At 49.6% G+C, this 25858-nt stretch overlaps 1 pseudogene; it reads right to left on the reverse strand.

Annotated features, from left to right (window-relative positions):
* Positions 1–2383: 2383 nt before the first annotated feature.
* On the reverse strand, positions 2384–3556 carry LOC126006355 (coenzyme Q-binding protein COQ10 homolog B, mitochondrial-like; annotated as a pseudogene).
* Positions 3557–25858: the final 22302 nt, after the last annotated feature.

Genomic DNA, 25858 nt, shown 5'->3' on the forward strand with positions numbered 1-25858 from the left:
CCAAGTGCCGGAAGTCCAGGAGGGTCCTTAGGACTGCATGGCCCCCCAAACATCTCTAGGAGTGTCCCCTGAGCACTTTTTTTTTTTTTTTTGGTTTTTGGGCCACACCTGGCAATGCTCAGGGGTCATTCCTGGCTGTCTGCTCAGAAATAGCTCCTGGCAGGCACAGGGGACCATATGGGACACCAGGATTCGAACCAACCACCTTTGGTCCTGGATCGGCTGCTTGCAAGGCAAACACCGCTGTGCTATCTCTGCGGGCCCTCCCCTGAGCACTTTAGTGTGGCCTTTCTCAAAGGAATATGAGGAATGGGGAGATGGGCCTGTGTGATGACAGCCTGTCCAGGGTCATGCCCTTCTCCCCTCCACCTAGTCTGTCCATGCTGTGTCCCACCCTCCTTGCTCCTCTCTTGGCCCCATCACTCCCAGCCACACCCAGGCTGGCTCTAGACCCCAGCATTTTCCTGTCACCTGCTCTGTCTCCTGAGCCCCGTGCCACCTGCAAGGAGCAAATGAGCAAAATTCTGCAGGCTGGCAGAAATGCTTGGGGGCATCTTCTTGCCACCCACAGGAGGGCTCCATACACTGTGCCGCAAGGGGGTCCTTGCAAGGTGAGAGCTGGGGGGGGGGCAGCTGGGGAGCCCCTGGGAGCAGCAAAGAGAAGCCACCAGGAGATCTTCCTGTGCAGAGACTTAGACTTGCAGCATCCTTGATGCCTGGTGGGGTCTGAGCAAAATCAGGGCCTCCTGCTCCCTGTCCCCTCCTTTGCATCCCCCTCCCCACTCCCCTCATACCCCAAAACCTGGTCCTGCCCAACCCATCCCATGAACCAAACCTGCCTGTATAGGAGCCCAGATCAGGGAGACTAGAAAACGGCAGCTTGGGTGGGGGGAGGTCGGAGTCACCCCTTCCCATTGAAAGTGCAAAACAGGGGCTGGCGAGGTGGCACTAGAGGTAAGGTGTCTGCCTTGCAAGCGCTAGCCAAGGAAAGGACCACAGTTCGATCCCCCGGCATCCCATATGGTTCCCCCAAGCCAGGGGCAATTTCTGAGCGCGTAGCCAGGAGTAACCCCTGAGCACCTAACGGGTGTGGCCCGAAAAACCAAAAAAAAAAAAAAAAAAAAAAAGAAAGAAAGTGCAAAACAGAACAACCTGCCTGAAGATACCCTGACAGCAGATCCTAGGGGTCCAGTATGAACTGGCCATTGTGAGACACAAAACGACAGGCTCCCCTCCCCCACTCATTGTTTTATTACACTTAATTATTTTTTGTTTGTTTGTTTTTGTTTTTTTTTTTTTGGGTCACACCAGAAAGCACTCAGGGGTTACTCCTGGCTCTACACTCAGAAATCGCCCTGGCAGGTGCGGGGGACCCTATGGGATGCCGGGATTCGAACCACCCTTCTGCATGTAAGGTAAGTGTCTTACCTCCATGCTATCTCTCTGGCCTCACACTTAGTTCTTTTATTTATTTTAGTTTTAGTTTATTGTCATACTGGGCGGTGCTCAGGGCTTCTGTATCTTCACTCAGAATTAACTTTGGTGTTGGTCAGGGGACCATGTGGGATGCCAGGGACTGAACCCATAAAGGCATGCGCAAGACAAGTGCCTTTCCCACTGCACTATTTCTCCAGCCTCTACTTCAAATTTCATTTAAATTTGGGGTCAGAGAGATAGCACAGCAGTAGGGCATTTGTCTTGAACCCAGCCGACTCAGAACAAACATTGGTTTGATTCCCGGCATCCCATATAGTCCCCTGAGCAGGGGAGATTTCTGAGTGCAGAACCAGGAGTTAATCCCTGAGTGTCTCCTGGTGTGACCCAAAAACCAAAAAAAATAAATTTCATTTAAAAAAAATTTTTTTTTTTGGTTTTTGGGCCACACCCGGCGGTGCTCAAGGGTTACTCCTGGCTGTCTGCTCAGAAACAGCTCCTGGCAGGCACGGGGGACCATATGGGACACCAGGATTCGAACCAACCACCTTTGGTCCTGAATCGGCTGCTTGCAAGGCAAACACCGCTGTGCTATCTCTCCGGGCCCTTCATTTAAAATTTTAAATGTCACCAGATTCCAAAGTATTTCAAGTACAAAATTTAAATGGCTTATAAATAAGAGTTGGACTTAATAAATACTTTTTTTTTCTTTTTGGGCCACACTTGGTGATGCTCAGGGATTACTCCTAGCTATGCGCTCAGAAATCACTCCTGGGACGCTGAGGATAGAACGGGGTGGCTTGTCCTAGATTAACACATGCAAGGCAAATGCCCTATGCTTGTGCCTATGCCAGCCTCAACAAATACTTTCTAACTGTTAAAATAAATGTTAAAATACTTCCTAAGTACATAGATGAGGCTCCAAGAATTGTCCAGTTCCTTCTTCCCTTTATGTGTGATGAACTTCATGGAGCATTAATTCCAATGGGATATTTGTTTCTGAACCAAATAGTTTACAAGCCTTTCTTTCAAAGGCATCTATCATCTGCTTTACAACTTCATAAAAAACAAAAACAAAAACAAAAAAACAACGTGGAGGGACTGGAACGGTAGCACAGAGGTAGGGCATTTGTCTTGCACATGGCTGACTCAGGAGGGATGCGTTTCGATTCCCCGTGACCCAAATGGTACCCGAGCCAGGAGTGATTTCTGAGTGCAAAGCCAGGAGTAACTCCTGAGCACTTCCAGGTGTGCAAGTGCCCCCCTCAAAAAAAAAGGCGTGGAAAGCTGAGAGTGTAGAAGGGAGCAAAATATGAAATAAATAGAAAAATCTAAGGTTCAAGTTCTTGGGAAACCTGTAAGACCTGGACTAAAATGCCAAATTGTCTCCAAGTGATTGAAGTCTTCCATTAGTACAGGATGCCTTTCCAAATATGGTTTCACCATTGGTTTCATCATTGGTGACTACAGATGTATACCACTCCAATACAGGTGGAAATCCAATGTCTAATCGTGTTTTGTAGTATCCAGATCTCTGATCTTCTGGCTCTGTGCTCAGAAATCACCCCGGCAAGCTCGGAGGACCATAAATTCTGGGAATCCAACAGGGGTCCAACCTGGGTAGGCCTTGTGCAAGGCAAATGCCCTACCACTGTGCTATCACTTTGCCCCTATATCTGATTTTTTTATACATGAAATAAAGTATTTGTTATCCTCCATACCTGAAACTACATCATACATTTCTTGCATTAATTATCTGTTAATCCTTCTTTCTGAATACCATTTTCTTTTATTAGTGGTGCAGCAATTTTGTTTATTTATTTATTTATTTAAATTTTGGGTTTTGGGCCACACCCATTGATGCTCAGGGGTTCTCCTGGATATGCACTCAAAAAATGGCTCCAGGTGGGCTCAGGGGACCAGATGGGACGCCGGAGATCTAACCCAGGTCCATCCTGGGTCAGCTGCATGCAAGGCAAACACCCTACTGCTGTATTGGTGCAGCAATTTTGAAGATATTTCTTGCATATATATCCTTTGGTAAAGTTGAGGCAAGTAGAGGAAAAGTTCTGCTCATCAGTATACCACAGAAAGGTAAATATCTGACATTCTGCATGGGACCCTGTGATATGGTTGGCACACTGGTCACTGCTTCTGACTTTGAAGACCATCCTGACACCACTTCCTCAGGACCCTCTGGATCTTGGGGTTCTGATGTGACCCCTATCACCTATATCAGCTGTTCTGTGCTCACATCTGGGTTCCTGTCCCAAAATCAGTTATGAGGTGCCCAGCACAAAGGGAAACTGAAACTTAGTGTGTCCCAGTTTTCAGTGTGATGTCAGACACAGTAGTTGCCTTTTCAAGGTCACCACAGTGTAGTATGGTGGTGGGGTTCCAAAGAGGGGTGATATGTGATGTGTTGCTCAATCTTTCAAAAGTTGGGGCAGCATATAAGGCTGGGGGGGGGGAGCTGGGGAGAGGTTCGATACACACTGAGCCCAGAGCAGCAAGACCAAGAAACAGCTGGAGAGACAAACTTGGCAACAGCCTCAGAGACCATGGACAGGTACCCTGCTCCTGAACGGGCCCTAACCTCAGTTTTTACTGGGTTCCTCTTTTCTCTTCTTCTCTCCTGGGGCTCAGTCATATCTGTGTCCTATGAGACAAACCCCCCTGGATCTAGGCGGAGCTTCACATCCTCCTTGAATGTCCCCGTGACCCCTATCCCTAACCGAACTCCCAGACAGGAAAGGCAGTTCACTTTCCCCTGTCCAAATAGGACAGGAGGAACAGTTCCAGTTGTAGAGATCCGCAGGAAATAATTCAGACAGGGAAGAGGCACAAGAATGGGTTCAGGAAATCCAGTGCTCGAGCAAGAAATTCAAACCACAAAAGCTTTCTGCTTCGAAGAAGGAGTAAAGCTCAGTGGAAGACCGGAGAATGAGCCCCAGCCTTCCTCACACCTCTGTTTTTATTCACAAGAATCAGGTCCCACCTAGGGTGGGAGAATACCAAGTAAAGGGTACTTCAATATACTATCACCAGATCACACATTAGGGTGGAGTACAATTATTGATTAGGGAAGGATCAGTAACCCAACAACCCTTGTCACTTATGTCAGCTGTTCTGTGCTCATAGCTGGCTTCTTGCCCACAATCAGTTTTGATTCACCAGCTCAAAAGGAAACTGAAACTTAGTGTGTCCCTGTTGTTCAGGGTGTGACGTTACGCACAGGAGTTGCCTTTTCAAAGTCACCACAGGGTAATATGGTGATGGAGTTCCAGGAAGGGGTGACATGCGACATATTGTGCAATCCTTCAAAAGTTGGGGCAGCATATAAGGCTCGGGAATCCTGGAGAGAGGTTCAGATACACAATGAGCTCAGAGCAGCAAGACCAAGCATCAGCTGGAGAGACAGACTTGGCAACAGCTTCAGAGACCATGGACAGGTACCCCACTCCTGAGCATACCCTAACCCTATTTTTACTGGATTCCTCTTTTCTCTTCTTCACTCCTGGGGGGCAGTGGGCAACCCTTCGATCATGTCATCATGTCTATGTCCTATGAGTCCATGCCCGCTAGACCCAGGCAGAGCTTCACATCCTCCTTAAATGTCACCATGATCCCTCAACCCCCTAATACTATGTAGAACCTGCACTTTGGCCTCAGTATCTCTTCTCCAGTCCAGGGCTTCATCCCTGATCTGGGTGACACCACTGGGCAGGGATATGGAAAGAGTGTGCCTGCGTGCCATGGTGAACCCTGAGAACAGAGAAGCTTAAGGGCGTCCCTTACAGCTGAGAGGGACCTGATAGCAAGTAGGGTGCATGACAGGCAGAGGGGAGCCAAACTCTGCAGTGAGATGCTGGGCCCAAACCCCACTCCCCAGACAGGTTAGCAGAAGTCCAGTGCCCTGTCCAGGGCCCTCATCATGATGCAGACACCAGCCTGGCCCCCGCTGTCCTGGGTGGAAGGTCTGGTCCTCTGCAGGCTCTGGCTGCTGGCAGGACTGGGCTCATATTTCTCTTGGCCCTCAGGGACCGGATGGATATCAGGACATTCTTTGTGAATTTCACCCAAAAATCACATGCGACCTACCTGTGCTATGAGGTGAAAGAGGGGGGGGACCTTGTTCCAGAGAACCAGAGAATGGACTTCTTGAAGAACCAGGTAGGACCCTGATTCACAGGCAGGACTTCTGCATGATCAGGGAAGTTTTGGGGTACACAAAAACTGCCCCTTGGGGTCCCCAGATGCCACACTCTGCTTGGGGGTTTTCTGTTGTGAAGCTGATTCATACCTCTTGCAGGAGAAGAATCAGGCTGATCCCAGTGTCCTGAGTCCCCAGTGGCCTGAATCTTCCTTCAGTTTGGTAAGAATCAGGGGCAGGAAAAGGATGGAGGCTAATGAGGCTCCTCTCTGGTCCAATTGGGCCCCTCTGGCAGAAATGGGGCTGTGCTGGCTTCTGAGGTTTCCCCAAGATTTGGACCCCTTGTATGACAGGTCCCACGATCATTGTACACTGAGCCCAAACCTACCTCCTGCACCTCTCAGCATAACCCTGAACAGGCACCGCATGCCACCTCTTGGCCAAGGGTGAGCCCATTACTGAAAAAGACAAGACCCCAGCACCACCATCTGCCCTATGCGCTGAGCTTTGGCACCCAGGGAATTGAGGGAGGTCAGGGGAGAGTGAGTCGTCCCAGCAGGAATCACTGCAGAGATCTGGGCATCGTAGTCCATGTCACTTCTCTCCCTGCTGGCCATGGTAGGGTCCCTGGTCTCACTCTCCTGGACACCAACTAAGGGGTGCCCAAAGGTTCCCTTTATTGTGTTGGGAGAAATGAAATTGCCCATAGCCAGGAGAGTTTGGGGTTTTCCAACCTGCCACCTGCTGCCTTGATGGCCAAAGTGACGTGGGGAGCCCCACAGCGCCTTTGGGCCATGAGCTGGAGCCATCCTTGGAGGAAGCTGTGAGTGACTGAGAGTCCCAGGAGGGCACTGCCTGCCCCACAATATTACTTGAGCCGATCAGTGAAACTCAGCAAAACCTGGAGGCAGGAAACTTGCCTGAACGTGTTGGGGTTTGTGCAGGCGAAGCCCCGAGACCTCAGATCCCAAGAGCCCTGGAGCTGGCCCAGTTTCCTGTTCCTGCTGAGGTGTCACAGCTCCTGGACCCCTGGACCCCAACAGCCTAGAGTCCTGTCTCCACTGCCAGCTGGTGACGCTCAGTGAGTTTCTAACCAGGTCCAATCTCCCTGTACTCAGAGCCGCAAGAAGAACGCCGGGCATGCAGAAGTGCTGTTTCTGAAGAGGGTCCGTTCCTGGAATCTGGACCCCGAAGTGCCCTGTAGGATCACTTGCTTCATCTCCTGGAGCCCCTGTCCCGACTGTGCTAGGGACTTGGAGAATTTTCTCCTCGAGCGTCCCAAGGTGGAGCTGGACATCCATGCCGCCCACATCTATGACTGTTGTTTCGGCTTCAAGTTGGGGCTGCAGGACCTCAGGGCCGCTGGGGCAAATATCTCCATCATGACCAGGGCAGGTAGGCATCGGCCAGTCAGAGTGGTTGGGGGACTAACTCCCTGAAAGATGTTTTCTTGCTGGTTGTAGAGAGCAAGAAGGGCCCCAAGGTCCTTAAGCTTCTGCTCCCTGCAGAGTCTTGGGGGATCTAGAAGGCAGAAGAACAGAGCTGGGGTGGGGAGGAGCGTTTAGTCTCAGTTGAAGAGGGCAGAGAATAGGACCAGGACCCCCCCCCTCAGCCCACCGACTGCTTCTCCACAGACTATGAGCACTGCTGGGACACCTTTGTGCAAAATGAGGGGGCGCCCTTCAACCCAAGAATCATCATTGATGAAAACATCAATCATGAAACTATGAGGCTGGAGAACATTTTCCGGGAGTCCGTCGTCCTGCCTCCCCAGTCCCCTGCACTTCCCTCCGAGGTATAAACTCCATCTCTTGTCCTCCAAAACTCTCCGGATTGTCCCTCTCCTGCGCTGCTGGTTGTTCCTTCCATTGTCCAACCTCCCTCGTGTCTCATTTCCTCCTTGAATCAGGTAACTCAAGATGACAAAAAAGATGACCCTGAAACCCTGCTGACAGAAGAGACTTCCAAGGAATAGCAGAAACATGCTTCTCCTCAGAACAGTGAAACCCCAATGGCCACCGTCACCCTCAGCACCCAGAAATTGAAATAAATGTGTTGAATCTGAGCTGATTCTTCATCTTATTTCTGCCCCTGGAGGGGGAAATTCTGCCCCAGCAGAAATATTGATTGAGGGGGCCGAAGCAATAGCACAGTGGGAATGGCATTTGCTTTGCAAGTGGGTGACCCAGGTTTGATTTTCAACATTCATATGATCCCCCGAGCCTACCAGGTGTGATTTCTGAGCTCAGAGCTAGGAGTAACCCCTGAACACCTTCAGGTGTGACCCCAAAACAAAACAACAATAAAAAAGAAATACTATTTGAGGACCAGAGGAATAGCATAGAGGTGAGGGCACTGGCCTTGCACAAGATTGACCTGGGCTCAATCCCCAGCATTCCATATGGTCTCCCAGGAATGAATCCTGAGCATAGAGCCCAGAGTAAGCCCTGAACACTGCCAGGTGTGGCTTAAAAGCTAAAATCACATCAATAATAACAAACCAGAAACTGTTTGATATGCAGAGAAATATTTGAGTTGATTCTAACCCAACAGAGAAAAACAAAATATTCGCCCTTTCCGGCCTTTTTGCCTCTGTCTTCTCTAGTCAAACAGCCCACCCCCCCACCCCCCCCACCCCCAGGAAGCAGAACCCTGAATGAAGGCTTGGTGTCTCCATCTCCTGCCACATGTCCATTGGGTCACTGAGAGAACAAATACATTCCAGGAGCAGAAAGGAGAGTGAGTACAGGGAAGGTCCCTGCCAGAGGGTCAGAGAGGAAGAAAGTTCTGGAAAGAAATCTGTCTGCACATTAAGGCAAATTCAGCTTCTCTGGTTCACCCTACCCCCACCCCACAGACCTCTCACAACCTCAATTCTGAATGATGGATCAGAAAGAACGCAGAGGGGATCACAGGACTAGCTGGGGGTGGGTGCTGGCACCCCTGGGTAGATGGAGAAATGAGGGGATTATGGACAGGAAAGCCCCAGCCTAGAGGTTTCGGTGGCCGCCAGTGAGAGAATATTCTGGAGCGTTGAATCTCCCAGGCATCAGAGCAGCAACTGGGAAGGGACACGGAAAAAGAAAACACAATAGAAAATCTGGTTCAATGCCAAAGAGATAACATAGTGGTAAGGACACAGTGGTAAGGTGTTTGCTTTGCATGCGACCAACACACACACACACACACACACACACACACACACACACACACACAAGTGAAAGAGAAAATCCCTAATAAAACAAACAAGGAAACACCAGACCAAGCAACATGACTTTGTGTTTATTTTTTTGCTGGGGCACAGTTTGTGGTAAGTCTTCTGTGGTTCCTGTTTTGGGGACTCAGGGGTTTGGGGTTCAGTTCTAACCCTTTGCAGCCCCAGCATGCACACAGCCCTATGAGCCACCTCACTGGCCCTTGGTCTTTGATTTCTTTTTGTTGGAGGGGTGTGGGGAGGGAGCACTTTCAGGTGGTGCTCAGGGGTGCAGGGCTCTCCCTGTGATTCAGGCCAGGGCTCAATGCAGGCCCCCAGAATACAGAGGCTCAGGCTTGGCAGTGCTTGGGATACCAGGGACACTCCCATGGTGTTTGGGTTCCTCAGGGCCACAGAGTTGCTCCCTGCAGATTTTAGGGCCCCTGGAGGTGTTGAGTGAGGACAGAACTGGAGCAGCTGCAATGTTCAGGGGTTACTCTTGGCAGGCTCTGGGGATCCTATTGGATGTCGGGGATCGAATCCAGGTTGACCTCATGCAAGAAAATGCCCTACCCATTGTAGTATCACTCTGGGATCTCTTTTAATGACAAACTGGCAGTGAAGAAGTGAGAGACGAGACATTTGCATCACAGAAAAGCATGCAAAGCTACACAAAGGTAGTGCAGCCTGGAGGGAGACATTACAGGGATACACTGCACACTCACCCACACATTCACACACTCATGCACAGACACACAGGCAGTCACCTCTGGGCTGCTGTTCACCCCCAATGCCCTTTTCCTTTCTCTACAAAGCTGGGGTGACAGGGGGGACAGAATCACAGATTTGTCCCTGCTCCCCACTTTGGGAAGGGGCACCACTTGGTGCACCCGTAAAGGGGAGAAAGTTCAGGCTAGACCCTGCAGCATGGGGGTGTCCAGCCCGGGAAGCATCCAGGGGGGCATCGTCAGGAGCCCTGGACTCCAGGATCTTGGCTCCTGCTGCACACATCGCTCCACTCTTAGTTCCCGGGGTGACAGGGATGTAGGGCAGACTCGAAACCTTCCAGGCCTGTGCTGGCACCTGGAGTCCTAACTCCGCCCATTTCCGGGCAAAAGACTTCAATAACTGCGGCTGCGCATGCGCAAATTCCCGGCTGACTTCCGGGAAACTGTATTCCCAGTCTGCGCTTCCCAAGGACCGGACGCACGGGACTGCAGGATACAGACAGGAGGCCACAGCGCCCCCTAGTGGATGACAGAATCAACCCTCCGCCGCATAAGCAGCGCCCTCTTCCGGGGCTCCCCCAAGACTTTTCCCTGCCCCTGGCCTCTCTGTGTCTTCTCTCTTTGATAATGGGGTGGGAGGGTCCTCCCTGGAGAAGGTGCCAGGAGCACAGCTGTGGAGCCCAGAAGGTGACTCAAGGCTGGCCCCAGCCCATGCCCAAATCTGGATGCATTTTTGAGGGGCGTTGGCCACCACAGGTCATGGGCAACGTGGGGTCATTGCATTGCACCCACCTTTGTATGGGGAGGGGTGTTCATCATTTCATCAGCTGGTGTGACGTGCTACTTTGATCTGCCAGGATCCTTCCAACATAGACCCTTACAAGGCATAGAACAGAGTAAAGGCATTTATAGAAAACACTTATAGCCACTGATGTCCCAAAGCAAAGGCACTTGATGAAGGTTTATTTTTCACTCTCCCTCCCTTCCTCCCTCCCTTCTTTCCTTCCTTCCTTCCTTCCTTCCTTCCTTCCTTCCTTCCTTCCTTCCTTCCTTCCTTCCTTCCTTCCTTCCTTCCTTCCTTCCTTCCTCTCTCCCTCCCTCTCCTTCCATTTTTCTTCCTTCCTTCCTCTCTTCCTCCCTCTCCTTCCACCTTCCCTCCCTCCCTTCCTTTCTTCCTTCCTTCCCTCCCCTCCCTTTCTTTCTTTCTTTCTTTCTTTCTTTCTTTCTTTCTTTCTTTCTTTCTTTCTTTCTTTCTTTCTTTCTTTCTTTCTTTCTTTCTTTCTTTCTTTCTTTCTTTCTTTCTTTCTTTCTTTCTTTCTCCTTCCCTACCTCCTTTCTTTTCTTCCTTTCTACCTCCCTTTCCCCCCCCCCCATCCCTCTCCTGACCCTCTTTTAGGGGGTGAGGGCCATGCCTGGCAATGCTCAGGGCTTCCTCCTGGTTCTACACTCAGGTATCAATCCTGCTAGGACTCAAGGGACCGTGGGGGAATGCCGGGGATCGAACCTGCATCAGCCACATGCCAAGCAACACCCTCTCCTCTGTACTATCATTCTAGTCCTCTCCTAGCCTTCTTCCTTCCTTTGCAGTATGAACCCAGGGACTGCTGCCTGCAAGGCAAGAGCTTTACTGTTAAGAGACCCCCCCCCCAAACAAACCCCATCTCTAACTGCAAACCTGGTTGTGAACTTGCCTTTGGTGTCCACTTGCTCTTGCTATTCTTGCTATGAGGAAATAGTTCCATTAGACAGTTATGCCCCTTGTGACAATTGAAAACAAAGGAGTTGACAAGTTCCCAGGGAAAAGTCATTGATGATGATAATGAGAGGAAAATATAAGCTCTGGTGCTGGAGTGATATGGCTTTTGCCTTGCACACGGCCTACCCAGGATGGACCCAGGTTTGATCCCCAGCATCCCATATGGTTCTCCAAGCCTGCCAGGAGTGATTTCTGAGCTCAGAGCCAGGGGTAACATCCTGAGCGCTGTTGGGTGTGCCCCCCAAAAGAAAAAAGTGAGCTCAGATCTGGTCATTATCCACGACAGCTGGGATCCTAGGAAACAAGTTCAGCTGTAAGTTTCCTGGGGCCCAAGTACAACCCTTTCTGCCCTTCCTGCTACAGAAGGGGCACTGAATGGCTTGATGCTGAGAAGGAGCAAATGAGAAAGGATTGCACATGTCTTGCACTGTGATAATCTTTGGCGATATCTAGAGAAACAAAGCACTGAGATATATCAGACAAGAACAAGACAAAAAAAAAAAAAAACCAACCTGTGAGCAAAACAAACAATTTTTAAGCCTGGATGGAATGGGGGAGGAAAGCACAGTCACAAGCAAAACAATTTTGGGGGACTGGAGAGATAGCATGGAGATAAGGCGTTTGCCTTACATGCCGAAGGATGGTGGTTTGAATCCCAGCATCCCATATGGTCCCCTGAGCCTTCCAGGAGCGATTTCTGAGCATAGACCCAGGAGTAGCCCCTGAGCGCTGCCGGGTGTGACCCAAAAACCAAAAAAAAAATTTTTTTGAGGGGATTTCACCTGGTGGTTCTCAGGGCTTACTCCTGGCTCTGTGTTCAGGCATCATTCCTGAGATCTAGGATTTCCAGAGATCTAGGAACCATATAAGGTGCCAGGGATCTAATCCATCTGGGTAGATTCACTGCAAAGTAAGCAGCCTGCTCACTGTAGTCACTGTCATTCTGGCCCATGATTTATATATATATTTAGTCACTGTGATGTTACAGTTATTCATGATGATTGAGTTTCAGGCATATATGTTTCACAGATGATTCCTTCATCATCAGGAAGAAATCATCATCAGTGTTCATTTCCTGCAAAATAATTTAAGGGACGGGTGCGATAGTGTGGGTAGGATATTTGCCTTGCACATGGCTGACCCAGGAAGGACCCGGGTTTGATCTCTAACATGCCATATGGTACCCCAATCCTTCCAGGAGTGATTTATGAGCACAGAATCAGTAACCCCTCAGTGTCACCGAGTGTGGCAAAAAAAATTAAAGTTTAAGTCCTCAAGTTTTGGTCCTATTTAAATAAAGAAGAAAAAGAAGGAGGAGGAGGAGGAGGAGGAGGAGGAGGGGAGGAGGAGGAAATGGAGGAAGCGGAGGCGGAAGAGGAGGAGGAAGAGGGGAGGAGGAGGAAATGGAGGAAGCAGAGGCGGAAGAGGAGGAGGAGGAGGAAATGGAGGAAGCGGAAGTGGAAGCGGAAGAGGAGGAGGAGGGGAGGAGGAGGAAATGGAGGAAGCGGAGGCGGAAGAGGAGGAGGAGGAGAAGAAGAAGAAGAAGGAGGAGGAGGAGGAGGAGGAGAAGGAGGAGGAGGAGAAGGAGGAGGAGAAGGAGGAGGAGGAAAAGGAGGAGGAGGAGAAGAAGGAAGAGAAAGGAGGAGGAGAAGGAGGAGGAGAAGGAGGAGAAGAAGGAGGAGGAGGAGAAAGAAGAGGAGGAGGAAGTGGAAAAGGGGTAATAACATTAGCACACAGGATAAAGCGTTTGCCTTGCACCCATTAGATCGCACATACAGTCTTCTGAGCACTGCCAGGAGAGACCCCTAAGTTCAGAGTCAGGAGTAAACCCTGAGTACCTCTGGGTGTGCCCCCCTAAAAAAAAAGCAGCTGAAAACTATGCAAAATATTTGAAAACTTGTTGAGACATATTTCACTTTGTAGCCTCAATCAGCGGGTTTGCCAAGGAAGAGAAAAGTTACTTTTCGGGGCTCACTGCTCTAGGACCGAGCCCTTTCTTCTGGACGACCGATCCTCTCTTTCCCTATGGATTGGTGGGCAGTTCCCGTGTGGGCTGTATCCTTGCGGCCTTCCCAGCTCCCAACAATGCACAGAGGTCATTGTTGCTGGTCAGGCGCGTTCTCCCCACCTTGACACCCACCAGGCTGAGCTGGGTGGCCCTGGGTATTTAAACGGTTTACAGGGTGTATGTAGCTTTCCTGTGGTCAGAAAATGCTCAAAGGGCTTCCTAATCTTCCTTGGTCGTCCCCATTACTATTTGGGTTGCTTTGGCGGCTCTATGGAAGGGGATCTCCGCCTTCTGCAAATCCGGATACGTCCAGAGGGGGGCGTTAGTGAGCCTCTACCCAGTCTCATTACCCCAGCACCTATAGGGCAAATGCGCAGTAGGACAGCATACTGGAAAACTCTGGAGTAAATAAATCTGTGTTTAAATAACCTCAGCCTACTTGGTCCAACTTTTTAAATTTTGTTTAGGAGCCACATCCAGCAGTGCTGGGGGTTACTCCTGGCTCTGCACTCAGGAATCACTCCTGGCAGGCTTGGGGGACCATATAGGATGCTGGGGATTGAACTCAGGTCTCTGTGTGCAAGACAAATGCCCTCTGTGCTATCGCTCTGGTCTCCCCCAAAATGTTATTTTTTTAAATGCATTGAGGGGTCTGGGATGTGGCTCTTGCCTTGCATGTGTGAGACCCCAAGATTGGTCCCTCTCACAGATACTATCCCCCCAATGTTGTTAGAATTGTTTGCTGAAAAATCACACCGTTGAGAAAGTTGTGGGGAATAGTCCTGAGTTTTGGTGTGTGCATGGTAAACAGAAACAAGAAAGCGTGGTAAAACAAAGAAAGCATGGTAAAAACAAACATACAGAAGTGTGCTTGTATGTCAAAGAAGGCCTGAGGAGTGGGTGGCAGTTTCATCATGGGGTTTTTCTGGATTAATGTGGGATTTCTGGAAGTCAGTTTTGCAAAGGAGTCTAGAGTTCTTCCCTTCCCTCCCCTCCCCTCCCCGCCTTACCTTTCTCCTTTCCTTTTTCCTTTCCTTTCCTTTAATGTGGGATTTTTAGAAGTCAGTTTTGCAAAGGAGTCTAGATTTTGCAAAGGAGTCTAGAGTTCTTCTCTCCCCTCTCCTCCCCTCCCCTCCCCTCCCCTGCCTTACCCTTTCTCCTTTCCTTCCCTCCCTTCCCCTGCCTTACCCTTTCTCCTTTCCTTTCCTCTCCCTTTCCTTTCCTTTCTCCTTCCTTTCCTTACCTTTCTCCTTCCTTTCCTTCCCCCTTTCCTTTCCCTTTCTTTCCTTTTCCTTTCCTTTCTTTTCCTCCTTTTTTTAAATTTGGTTTTGGGGTCACACCTGCAGTGCTCAGGGGTTACTCCTGGCTCTATGCTCAGAAATCGCTCCTGGCAGGCTCAGGGGACCATATGGGATGCCAGGATTTGAACAACCGACCTTCTGCATGAGAGGCAAACGCCTTACCTCCATGCCATCTCTCTGGCCCCATTTTTCTTCTTTCTTTTCCTCTCCCTTTCTTCTTTCCTTTCTCTTCCCTTTCCTTACCTTTCTCCTTCCTTTACTTTCCCTTTCCCTTTCCTTTCCTTACTTTTCCTTTCCTTTCTTTTCCTTTTCTTTCTTTTCCTCTCCCTTTCTTCTTTCCTTTCTCCTCCCTTTCTTATCGTTCTCCTTTCTTTTCTTTCCCATTTCCTTTCCTTTCCTTTTTCCTTTCCTTCTTTTCCTTCCTCTTTTCATTCTCCTCCCTTTCCCTTCCTTTCTCCTTCCTTTCCTTTCCTTTACTTCATTCCTTCTTTTCTTTGATTCCTTTCTTTCTTTTTTTTTTTTTTTTTGGTTTTTGGGCCACACCCTGTGACGCTCAGGGGTTACTCCTGGCTATGCGCTCAGAAGTTGCTCCTGGCTTGGGGGGCCATATGGGACACCGGGGGATCGAACCGCGGTCCGTCCTAGGCTAGCGCAGGCAAGGCAGGCACCTTACCTCCAGCGCCACCGCCCGGCCCCAATTCCTTTCTTTCATTGTTTTGCTTTTTATTCTTCCTCCTCTTTCTCCTCCTCCTTTATTTATTTATTTATTTTGGGTTTTGGTTTTTGTTTTTTGGGTCACACCCAGCAGTGCTCAGGGTTTACTCTTGTCTCCATGCTCAAAAAATCGCTCCTGGCAGGCATGGGGACCATATGGAATGCCAGGATTTGAACCAATGACCTTCTGCATGAAAGGCAAATGCCTTACCTCCATGCTATCTCTCCAGCCCCCTCCTTCTTCTTTCTTCTCTTCCTTCTCCTTCTTTCTCCTCCTCCTCCTTCTTTGTATCCACATCTGCTTATTCAGAGGTGACTCCTGGCTTTTCATTCAGGAATCACTTCAAGCAGGCTTGGGAGACCATGTGGGATGCCAGAAACAGCAGTGTTCTAGGCAAGTGCCCTCCCCACTGGGCTTTCACTCTGCTCCCATCCCAACTTTAAGGCAGTTTTCATCTCAAATGTTTGCAGTTACTTCCTGTCATGTAAGGTCTTAAATTACAAGGAAAGATTGAGGGGTGATAGATCTTCAGAATGCAAAGAAAGTATGACAATAAACATATCAACACCCTTGGGGCCGAAGCAGTGGCGCAAGCAGTAGGGTGTTTGCCTTATGGGTGCTAACCTAGGATGTACTGCGGTTTGATCCCCCCGGCATCCATATGGTCCCCCAAGCCAGGAGCGATTTCTGAGCGAATAGCCAGGAGTAACCCCTGAATGTCACAAGGTGTGGCCCAAGAAACAAAATAAAATAAAATAAACGCCCAAGTGTTAAGGGACAAACTTTCTCCAGGGGGAGTTATAAAACTTTGTTTCTGAACTGATTCATTCTTCCATGTGTAGCCACCAACATACATCATTAGTGTTAGTTCAATGGGAAATAACTAAAAATTCCATTGATTAGATCAGTGACCAATGGGTCTCTAGTCCTCAATGTTGCTATTAAGATAAAAAGTTAGATAAAGAGTGATCTGGAGGGCCCAGCGAGATAGCACAGCAGCGTTTGCCTTGCAAGCAGCCGATCCAAGACCTAAGGTGGTTGGTTCGAATCCCGGTGTCCCATATGGTCCCCCGTGCCTGCTAGAAGCTATTTCTGAGCAGACAGCCAGGAGGAACCCCTGAGCACTGCCGGGTGTGGCCCAAAAAACAAAAAACAAACAAACAAAAAAAAAGAGTGATCTGGAGCCATAAAAATCCTGTCTGTCATCTTTCTAAGTCAAACATTCCAGTTTTCCCAAAACAAACACAAACTGATGTTGTCAAAATTAAAGACGAATTATTTTTGGTCTTGACCAAAGTGACAGAAGCAATTGCTTTAAGGTCCCATTCTCTCATATATACAGAAATATATATATTTATACAGAAAATATACAGAAAATATACAAAATATTATATACAGAAAATATACAGAATATACAGAATATACAGAAAAGGCCATTACCAAGAAGTCTCTAAATGGAATGATAAGACCTGGTGGGCCCAGAGAGATAGCACAGCGGTGACTGCCTTGCAAGCATATATACAGAATATACAGAAAAGGCCATTACCAAGAAGTCTCTAAATGGAATGATAAGACCTGGTGGGCCCAGAGAGATAGCACAGCGGTGACTGCCTTGCAAGCATTCGATCCAGGACCAAAGGTGGTTGGTTCAAATCCCAGTGTCCCATCCGTGTCAAAATCCCGTGTCATCCTGGTGTCAAATCCGTGCCTTCCAGGAGCTATTTCTGAGCAGACAGCCAGGAGTAACCCCTGAGCACCGCCAGGTGTGGCTCAAAAACCAAAAACAAACAAACAAACAAACAACCTGGTGCAGAGAGAGAAAGAGAGAGGGGGTGAGAGAGGAGAGAGAGAGGGAGAGAGATAGAGACATAGAGACCAACTCTATGTGAACAAGACTCCTTCATCCGGTAACAACTCTGACTCAGTGTCCCCCAAGAGCCACAGAGCAGAGAAGCAAGGACATAGAAGGCAGAGCCTAAACTGCTCATGCTCAGACAGAGAAGCAAGTCCTTGGCACTCATGGGTCCAAACATGAAGGGAAACTGCTCCTGGGTCTGTTGTTTTGTATACCAGGCCAAAGCTGCTAAGAAATGAGGGTTTTATCCCCACTTAAAATAATTCCTTAGTGAGTCAGATGCTGGAAATGGGCCTTTGGGAAGGGTGCCAGGGTCGGAGCACCAAAGGATTGCTTGGCTCTGGGAATAGAGGTCTGCTGGGCGCTTAAAAACAAAACCCTAATGGCCAAAGGCTGCATTAGGATCTGGATTCACTACGAATAATGGGATAATTGTGGAGCGTGTTATCTGTGAATGTTCAAGACTTACTCCTGGCTCTGCACTCTTAGAGGGCTGCAGCAGGGGGACCTATGGGATAGCAGGGGTCGAACCCGAGCCAGTAGCCAAAAAGGCAAATGCCCCACTCTGCCTGCTGTGCTATGCTCCGACACTGAAAATATTATTTTTAAAACCAGAGCTTCATGAAATCCAGGCAGGTTCAGTGGCCATCTTTTCAGTCTGAGAATAAAACAGGCAAGTGCAGAGGTCAGGATGGTTCTGATTGGTAGGACGGAAGCCCAGATCCCAGGATTGAACACTAAGTGGGGGTAAGAATCCTCTGTGATGCCAATGCCTTGGCTCCCACTTGTTTTTCCTCTTTCACTCGATGTTGGCGCCTTTTCAAACCAACTTCACTCACAGGGGATAATGGTTAGAGCCACTGCAAAGCCTCCTTCTCAGCATGTGTTCCAACCAATTGCCTGAGATTCACACCTATTGGACAGATTTGGGCCACGTGTTCACTTCCCAACCAATCATGGTGTGGCTGTGGGTGGAAACTCATTGATGGGTCTACCTTTGCAATGGCAAAAAGCCAGCAAAGGGCGCTGGAGCCATAGCACAGTGGGGAGGGTGTTTGCCTTGCACATGGCAGGCCTTGGTTCCATCCCCAGCATTCCATAGGGTCCCCTAAATGCAGCCAAGTGTGGCCAAAAACAAAGCATACCAAAAAAAAAAGACAACAACAGAACATCCCAAGTAGAGCAGGCAGGTAGGAAACTAAAATAAAATTTTTTTCGTTTTGGGTTACACCTGGAGGCGCCTGCTCAGGGGTTACTCCTGACTCTGCACTCAGAAGTCGCTCCTGGCAGGCTTGGGGGACCATATGAGATGCCAAGAATCAAACTGGAGTTCTTCTGGGTTGGCCGCGTACAAGGCAAACGCCCTACCTTTGTGCTACCACTCCAGCCCTAAAAAGATTTTTTAAAGGCATGTAGGGGAATAGTGAGGGTGGTTAAAATCAAACCCAGGGGGCCCGGAGAGATAGCACAGCGGCGTTTGCCTTGCAAGCAGCCGATCCAGGACCCAAGGTGGTTGGTTCGAATCCCGGTGTCCCAAATGGTCCCCCGTGCCTGCCAGGAGCTATTTCTGAGCAGACAGCCAGGAGTAACCCTGAGCATCGCTGGGTGTGGCCCAAAAACAAAAACAAAAAAAAAAACAAAAATCAGAAGGCCTGGGGCCCGGAGAGATAGCACAGCGGTGTTTGCCTTGCAAGCAGCCGATCCAGGACCCAAGGTGGTTGGTTCGAATCCCGGTGTCCCAAATGGTCCCCCGTGCCTGCCAGGAGCTATTTCTGAGCAGACAGCCAGGAGTAACCCCTGAGCACCGCCGGTTGTGGCCCAAAAAACAAAAACAAAAAAAAAAATTAAACCCAGGGCCACAGATTTGCAAAGCATGTGCTCTACCATTGAGTATATTCTGACTCTAAATTTTTTTCAATGTGTAAAATACAGGGTTATGCTTATGGGGAGCCAGTGAGGTCACTCCATGGGACTCACCTCTGTGGGCCTGATTTTTTTGACCTGACACATCTGTGATAAATCTCCCTTCAGGATTAAATTTTGGGTCTAGTAGCTGAAGACAAATCACTCTGTGCACTTTGCCAGGTCTTTCTCTTCTCCTCAGCAGCTTATCCATGCCACCCTCACTATTGCACTCTTGCCATGCACAGGGGTGAGGGGGCAGGTGAAGGTGGACATCCGGGACTTCTGTCCACGTACTTGCCTGTAAACTTAGCACCTGGGGGAACTGCCAGGACCTGGTGTTTCCCAAATCTGCAGCCTTAACCTGGTGGTGCTAAGACTTTGCAAGAAATGTGGCTCATCTCATTTCTGGAAATGTCTCAACAGCATATTCATCACCACCACCACCACCAGAGGCTCTGCCTGATCTTCTCTCTTCTACTCCTCACACCCTTGCTCCCTTGATTTTGGGTTCCTGGCGCCGAGTCTCCAAACTGGAAAATGGAACAGCATTCAGTGAATTCTCAACACGGTGTTTCAGCACCAGGGACAGCTCCTGGAGACGCCTCCTGGCCACTGGAGACCCACTTGGAGGCCTCCCTGTCTCTCTTAGGCTGAGTTGCATCGAATACAGGTACTGGATCTACACCTGGGCTCCTGTGAGGAATCCCAGGCACTCCCCCTCACCTCTGGAAGTCGTGTCTGCAAACCACAAAACACCTGAAACTTGGGGTCCTGGATCCACTATGGAAGGAAAGGCAGGCAGCTTCGAGTGTGCACAGAGCCATTCCTGAGCCACGACTCAGGCTTTGCTGCTTCATAAGACTCAAGTCTACCAGTGGCCTTCAGCACAGCATGCAGAAAAAAACAGAGCCCAGGTGACCCTCCTGTCCTGGCACCTGATTTTCCTGCTCAGAGAGTGCGGAAAAAGCGTCACTCCATGCTCTGCATTTCTCTTTGTTCTGGTCCCCAGGGTGTGCACTCATGAGCTTCCTCCTTCCCCCTGCCTCTAGCCTCACATTCCATCTTTTGGGGGACATTTGCCTTCCAAAACCTACTTTCCACCTCCCGATTTAGAAACTCCAGTCCTTGAGAGGAACAACTCGACAACCATTGTTTTAATATAAATTCAATACATATGAAACCATTATTTTAATATAAATTAAAGAGTCCCACTGTTGGTAGGGGAATGGTGAGGTCTTTCTGGGATCGACCCAGCTCCACAGCCCCTATGGCCTGGTGGATTTGAAGGTTGCAGGGTGAGAGTGGAGAGATTCACAAAGTAGTCAGATGAAGTTCCAGGAGTCAGCCAGCTTGATTTCACAGTCCTAATCTAACATATACATTTCCTCACACGGCTTCTATGGTAAGCCTTTTCCTAGCAGCCACTTCTCTGCTCCTTCTGGCTCCCTCAGCATCTGTCTCCCTTTCAACTGCCTTTCCAGGTTTCCTTGCTGACTAACTCCCTTTGCTGAAGATACTGCTGCTGTTTCTTTGCTGATGTGGGAGGGGATACCCACATTCCAGAATTCCAGCATCTTAACTTTGGTTTTAGGTTAAATCTCTTGACTCTATTTGCATCGGTGATTGTCTTGCTGGTTAAATTATGTTTTATCTGTATGAATCTGACTGTTTTGTTCTAAGCAAACAAAAAATTTTGTATCTAACTTTAATATTTGTTTGCAAAATTCTGGGGAAATGCATGTTAGAGTTTTGAAAGTTATCAGCTGTCTAGTGAATGCTTCCCAATTGCTATGTTATATTGTGTATCTTATGTAGCAGTTTATTTTCAAATTGTATCATCTTCAGTAGTGTTCTTGTGATTTTGTTTAGAGAAGCTCATGAAAAGAAACTGCGATGTTCTAGACTTATCAATTGTGCTTCTGTAACAATACAAAAAAGGTGGGCCAGAGAGATAGCAAGGAGGTAGAGTGTTTGCCTTGCATGCAGAAGGATGATGGTTTGATTCCCAGCAACCCATATGGTCCCCTGAGCCTGCCAGGAGCAATTTCTTTTTTTTTTGGGGGGGGGCCACACCCGGCAGTGCTCAGGGGTTACTCCTGGCTGTCTGCTCAGAAATAGCTCCTGGCAGGCACGGGGGACAATATGGGACACCGGGATTCGAACCAACCACCTTAGGTCCTGGATCGGCTGCTTGCAAGGCAAGCACCGCTGTGCTATCTCTCTGGGCCCGCCAGGAGCAATTTCTGAGGCATAGCCAGGAGTAGCCCCTGAGTGCTGCTGGGTCTGACCCCCAAAAAAGGTGAAGAATGTGGGTATCCACTCCCCCAACTTCTTATTTATCTCACCTGAATGATTAGAATTGCCCACACCTAAAATGGGCAGGTAGAGAAGGCTGACTGGTGGGGAGAGGGGAATTAAGGAGAGTTAGAGAAAGAAGTGTGACAGAAGCGAGAATCAACAGCAAGATTCAACAGAGAGATTCAGCATCAGCAGTTGAGCATCAGCAAAGCAGCAGCAGCAGTAGCATCTGCAAAGGGAGTTAGTCAGTAAGGAAGCCAGGAAAAGCAGTTGAAAGGGAGACAGAGGCTGAGAGAGCCAGAAAGAACAAAGAAGTGGCTTCTAAGAAAAGCCTTAGCATAGAAGCCATGTGAGGAAATGTATATGTTAGATTAGGACCGTGAAATCAAGCTGGCTGACTCCTGGAACTTCATCTTATAGCCCTGGGGATTTCTCCGCCCTTACCCTGCAACCTTCAGACCCACCAGGCCATTGGGGCTGCAGGAGCCGGGTTGATCCCAAAAAGGCCTCATTCATCCCCCTACCAACTCTAAGATTCTTTTTTTTTGTTTTTGTTTTTTTTTGGGCCACACCCTGTGACGCTCAGGGGTTACTCCTGGCTATGCGCTCAGAAGTTGCTCCTGGCTTCTTGGGGGACCATATGGGACGCCGGGGGATCGAACCGCAGTCCGTCCTAGGCTAGCACAGGCAAGGCAGGCACCTTACCTCCAGCGCCACCGCCCGGCACCCTCTAAGATTCTTTTATATTAAAACAACAAGCCATCTATGATTCTTTCTCACGATCCTCTCCTGTTAAATCTATTAAGGAAGCATCCATAGTCCTTCTTTAGCAATGTTTCTACATCGAGGCATAATTTAACATTATCCTGGAAGAATGAGGCTTCAAATGAGAGTAGTGAAGGGAACCAGAGAGAATTGGAGTGGTAGTTCAGGGGGGTGTATGTGTGTGTGTGGGAGGGGGTATTTGCCTTGCGTGTGACCAATCTGAGTTTGATCACAGCACCACATAGGCTTCCCCAGACCCTCCAGGAGTGATTCCTGAGCACAGAGCCTGTATAAAGCCCTGAGAACTGCCAAGTGTGACCCCAAAACCAAAAAGGGGGTAAATAGGGATAGTACAGTATGGAAGAGAGTTGACTTGCATGCAGCTGATACAAGTTTGACTCCTGGAGCCTTATACAGTCTCTCAAACCTGCCAGGAATGATTCTAAGCTCAGAGCCAGGAGTAAACCTTGAGCACCACTGAGTGTGACCCCAAAACGAACAAGGACTGTAGTAAAGAAGCTCAGTAGAAGTTGAGGGGGACATATGTTTTCAGCCCATTACCCTCTAGAAACCCCAAGATGATGGCAGAAACACAGGAGACATAGCACAGTGGGGAAGGCATTAGTCTTGCATGCAGTCGACCCAGGTTTGATTCCCACCATTTTGTATGGTCCCCTGAGCACCACCAAGGGTGATTGTGCCCCCGAGCAAAAATATAGGCTGTAGTGCAGGGGAGGGAGGTACCTGCCCTGCCGGGATGTGGCCATGAGTTCAAATCCCTGGCAAGTGACACAGGTGTGATCCTGGAGCGTTAATATCTGCAACCCCACATACTGCAGTTTCCTCACAGAGGCATCATGGCCAGGTGCGTGAAAGCACCACACAGGGGCCACCCCGGAAGTCCTACAGTAGACACCTGAGTGCCATGACCTTAGGGGCACCCCTTGGTGAGCTGATGTGACCCTGCAACCCCTCCTCCCCACACACAGAGGCTCCTGGGAGCACTCAGGCGAGTCCTGCAGCCTAAAGGGCAGGAAGCACAAAGAGTGCCACAGTTCAATGTGTGAACATCAAGGCCATCCAGGCTGTCATCCCCTACCACCGAATTCACATTGACACTAATACCCGCAAACCCTCCAGAACCTTCAACAGGCTGCTTTGTTCTCGATCTATTTGGTTTTGGGGATTTTTTTGGGTAGGATTTGGAGCCACATCTGGAATACTTTGGGTTTATTCCTGGTTCTGGGCTTAGGAATAAACCCTGGAGAGGTTTGGGGCCATATGCAGTATTGGGAATCAAACTGGGGTCGGCTGTGTGGAAAATAAGTGCTTCCCCCACCATGTGCCCTTTGCTATCTCTCCAGCCACTCGTCTCTTGAGGTATATCCTGGGTTGTGGGATGACTCTGTGCCACCCCCAGGATTCTTCTAGAGGAAGGCAAGGATTCAAAAGAGAGTTCAAGCAAGAAATCTCTAGAAATATAAGGTCACACAGTGGCTCTCAAGGGTTACTCCTGGCTATACACTCAGAAATCACTCATGGGATACTTGGGGGACCATCTGGGATGCTGGGGATCAAACTCAGGTCAGTCATATGCAAGGCCTGATGTGCTATGACTCCAGGCCTCAAACAGTATTTCTGCCGGGGCAGAATTTTCCCCTCCTGGGGCAGAAGTGAGACAGAAAATCAGCTCAGATTCAACAAGTTTATTTCAATTTCTGGGTGCTGAGGGTGACGGTGGCCGTTGGGGGTTCACTGTTCTGGGGAGAAGCATGTTTCTGCTATTCCTTGGAAGTCTCTTCTGTCAGCAGGGTTTCAGGGTCATCTTTTTTGCAATCTTGAATTACCTGCTTCAAGGAAGAAATGAGTCACGAGGGAGGTTGACAATAGAAGGAACAGCCAACAGCACAGGAGAGGGACAATCCTGAGAGTTTTGGAGGACAAGAGATGGAGCTTATACCTCGGAGGGGAGTGCAGGGGACTGGGGAGGCAGGACGACAGACTCCCGGAAAATGTTCTTCAGCTTCATAGCCTCACGATTGATGTTTTCATCAATGATGGTTCCTGGGTTGAAGGGCGCCCCCTCATTTTGCACAAAGTTGTCCCAGCAGTACTCATAGTCTGTGGAGAAGTGGCAGGCGGGCTGAGGGGGAGGTCCTGGTCCTACTCTCTGTCCTCCTCAACTGAGACAGTGCTCCTTCAGCTCTGCTCTTCTGCCTTTTAGAAGCCCCCGAGACTCTTCAGGACTCTTCAGAAGTTTAAGGACCTTGGGGTCCTTCTTGCTCTCTACAGCCTGCAAGTAAACATCTTCCAGGGAGTTAGTCCACCCTCCAGACTCTGACTGGTCATTGCCTACCTTCTCTGGTCATGATGGAGATATTTGCCCCAGTGGCCCTGAGGGTCTGCAGCCCCAACTCGAAGCCAGAGTATTTTTCATAGATTTTGGCGGCGTGGATGTCCAGCTCCACCTGGGGATGCTCAAGGAGAAAATCCTCCAAGTCCCCAGCACAGTCGGGACAGGGGCTCCAGGAGATGAAGCAGGTGATCCTACAGGGCACTTCGGGGTCCAGATTCCAGGAACGGACCCTCTTCAGAAACAGCACTTCTGCATGGTTTGGGTTCTCTGTGTTTTTGCCCTGAGCACAGGGAGACAGGACAGGGCTGGAGACACGCTGAGTGTCGCCAGCCAGTAGTGGAGGCACGACATTAGGCTGTTAGGGGTCCAGGGGCTTTGATACCCCAGCAGGAACAGGAAACTGGGCCAGCTCCTGGGGCTTTTGGGATCTGAGGTCTCGGGGCTTCGCCTGCACAAACCCCAACATGTTCAGGCATGTTTCCTGCCTCCAGGTTTTGCTGAGTTTCACTGGTTGGCTCAAGCGACATTGGGGGGCAGGCAGCGCCCTCCTGGGACTCTCAGTCACTCACAACTTCCTCCAAGGATGGCTCCAGCTCATGGCCCAAAGGCGCTGTGGGGCTCCCCATGTCACTTTGGCCAGCAAGGCAGCAGGTGGCAGGTTGGAAAACCCCAAACTCTCCTGGCTATGGGCAATTTCATTTCTCCCAACAAAATAAGGGGAACCTTCGGGCATCCCTGAGTTGGTGTCCAGGAGAGTGAAACCAGGGACCCTACCACGGCCAGCAGGGAGGGAAGTGACATGGACTACGATGCCCAGGTCTCTGCAGTGATTCCTGCTAGGACGTCTCACTCTCCCCTGACCTCCCTCAATTCCCTGGGTGCCAAGGCTCAGCACATAGGGCAGATGGTGGTGCTGGGGTCTTGTCTTCCTCAGTGAAGGGCTCAGTCTTGGCCACACGGTGTCTGTTCAGGGACCATGATAAGAGGTGCGGGGGGTAGGTTTGTGCTCAGTGAACAGTGCTCATGGGCCCTGCTTTGCAGGGAATTCAAAGCCTGGGGGAACTTCAGAAGTCGGCACAACTCCATCTCTGCCAGAGGGGCCCAAGAGGACCAAAGAGGAGCCTCATTAGCCTCCATCCTTTCCCTGCCCCTGATTCTCCCTCAAAATGGGGAAGGGCGGGGTCATTAGGGATTCAAGACACTGGGGCCAGCCTAATTGTTGTCTTTCAAGAGGTATGAATCAGCCTCACAACAGGAAAACCCCACACAACCAGACAGAGTGTGGTATCAGTGGATCCTGAGGGACAGACTTCTGTGTACCCCAGAATTTCTCTGATCATGCAGGATTCCCTGCCTGTGAATCAGGGTCCTACCTGGTTCCTCAAGACATT

Source organism: Suncus etruscus, chromosome 4, assembly GCF_024139225.1.
Source record: "Suncus etruscus isolate mSunEtr1 chromosome 4, mSunEtr1.pri.cur, whole genome shotgun sequence".
Classification (NCBI taxonomy): domain Eukaryota; kingdom Metazoa; phylum Chordata; class Mammalia; order Eulipotyphla; family Soricidae; genus Suncus; species Suncus etruscus.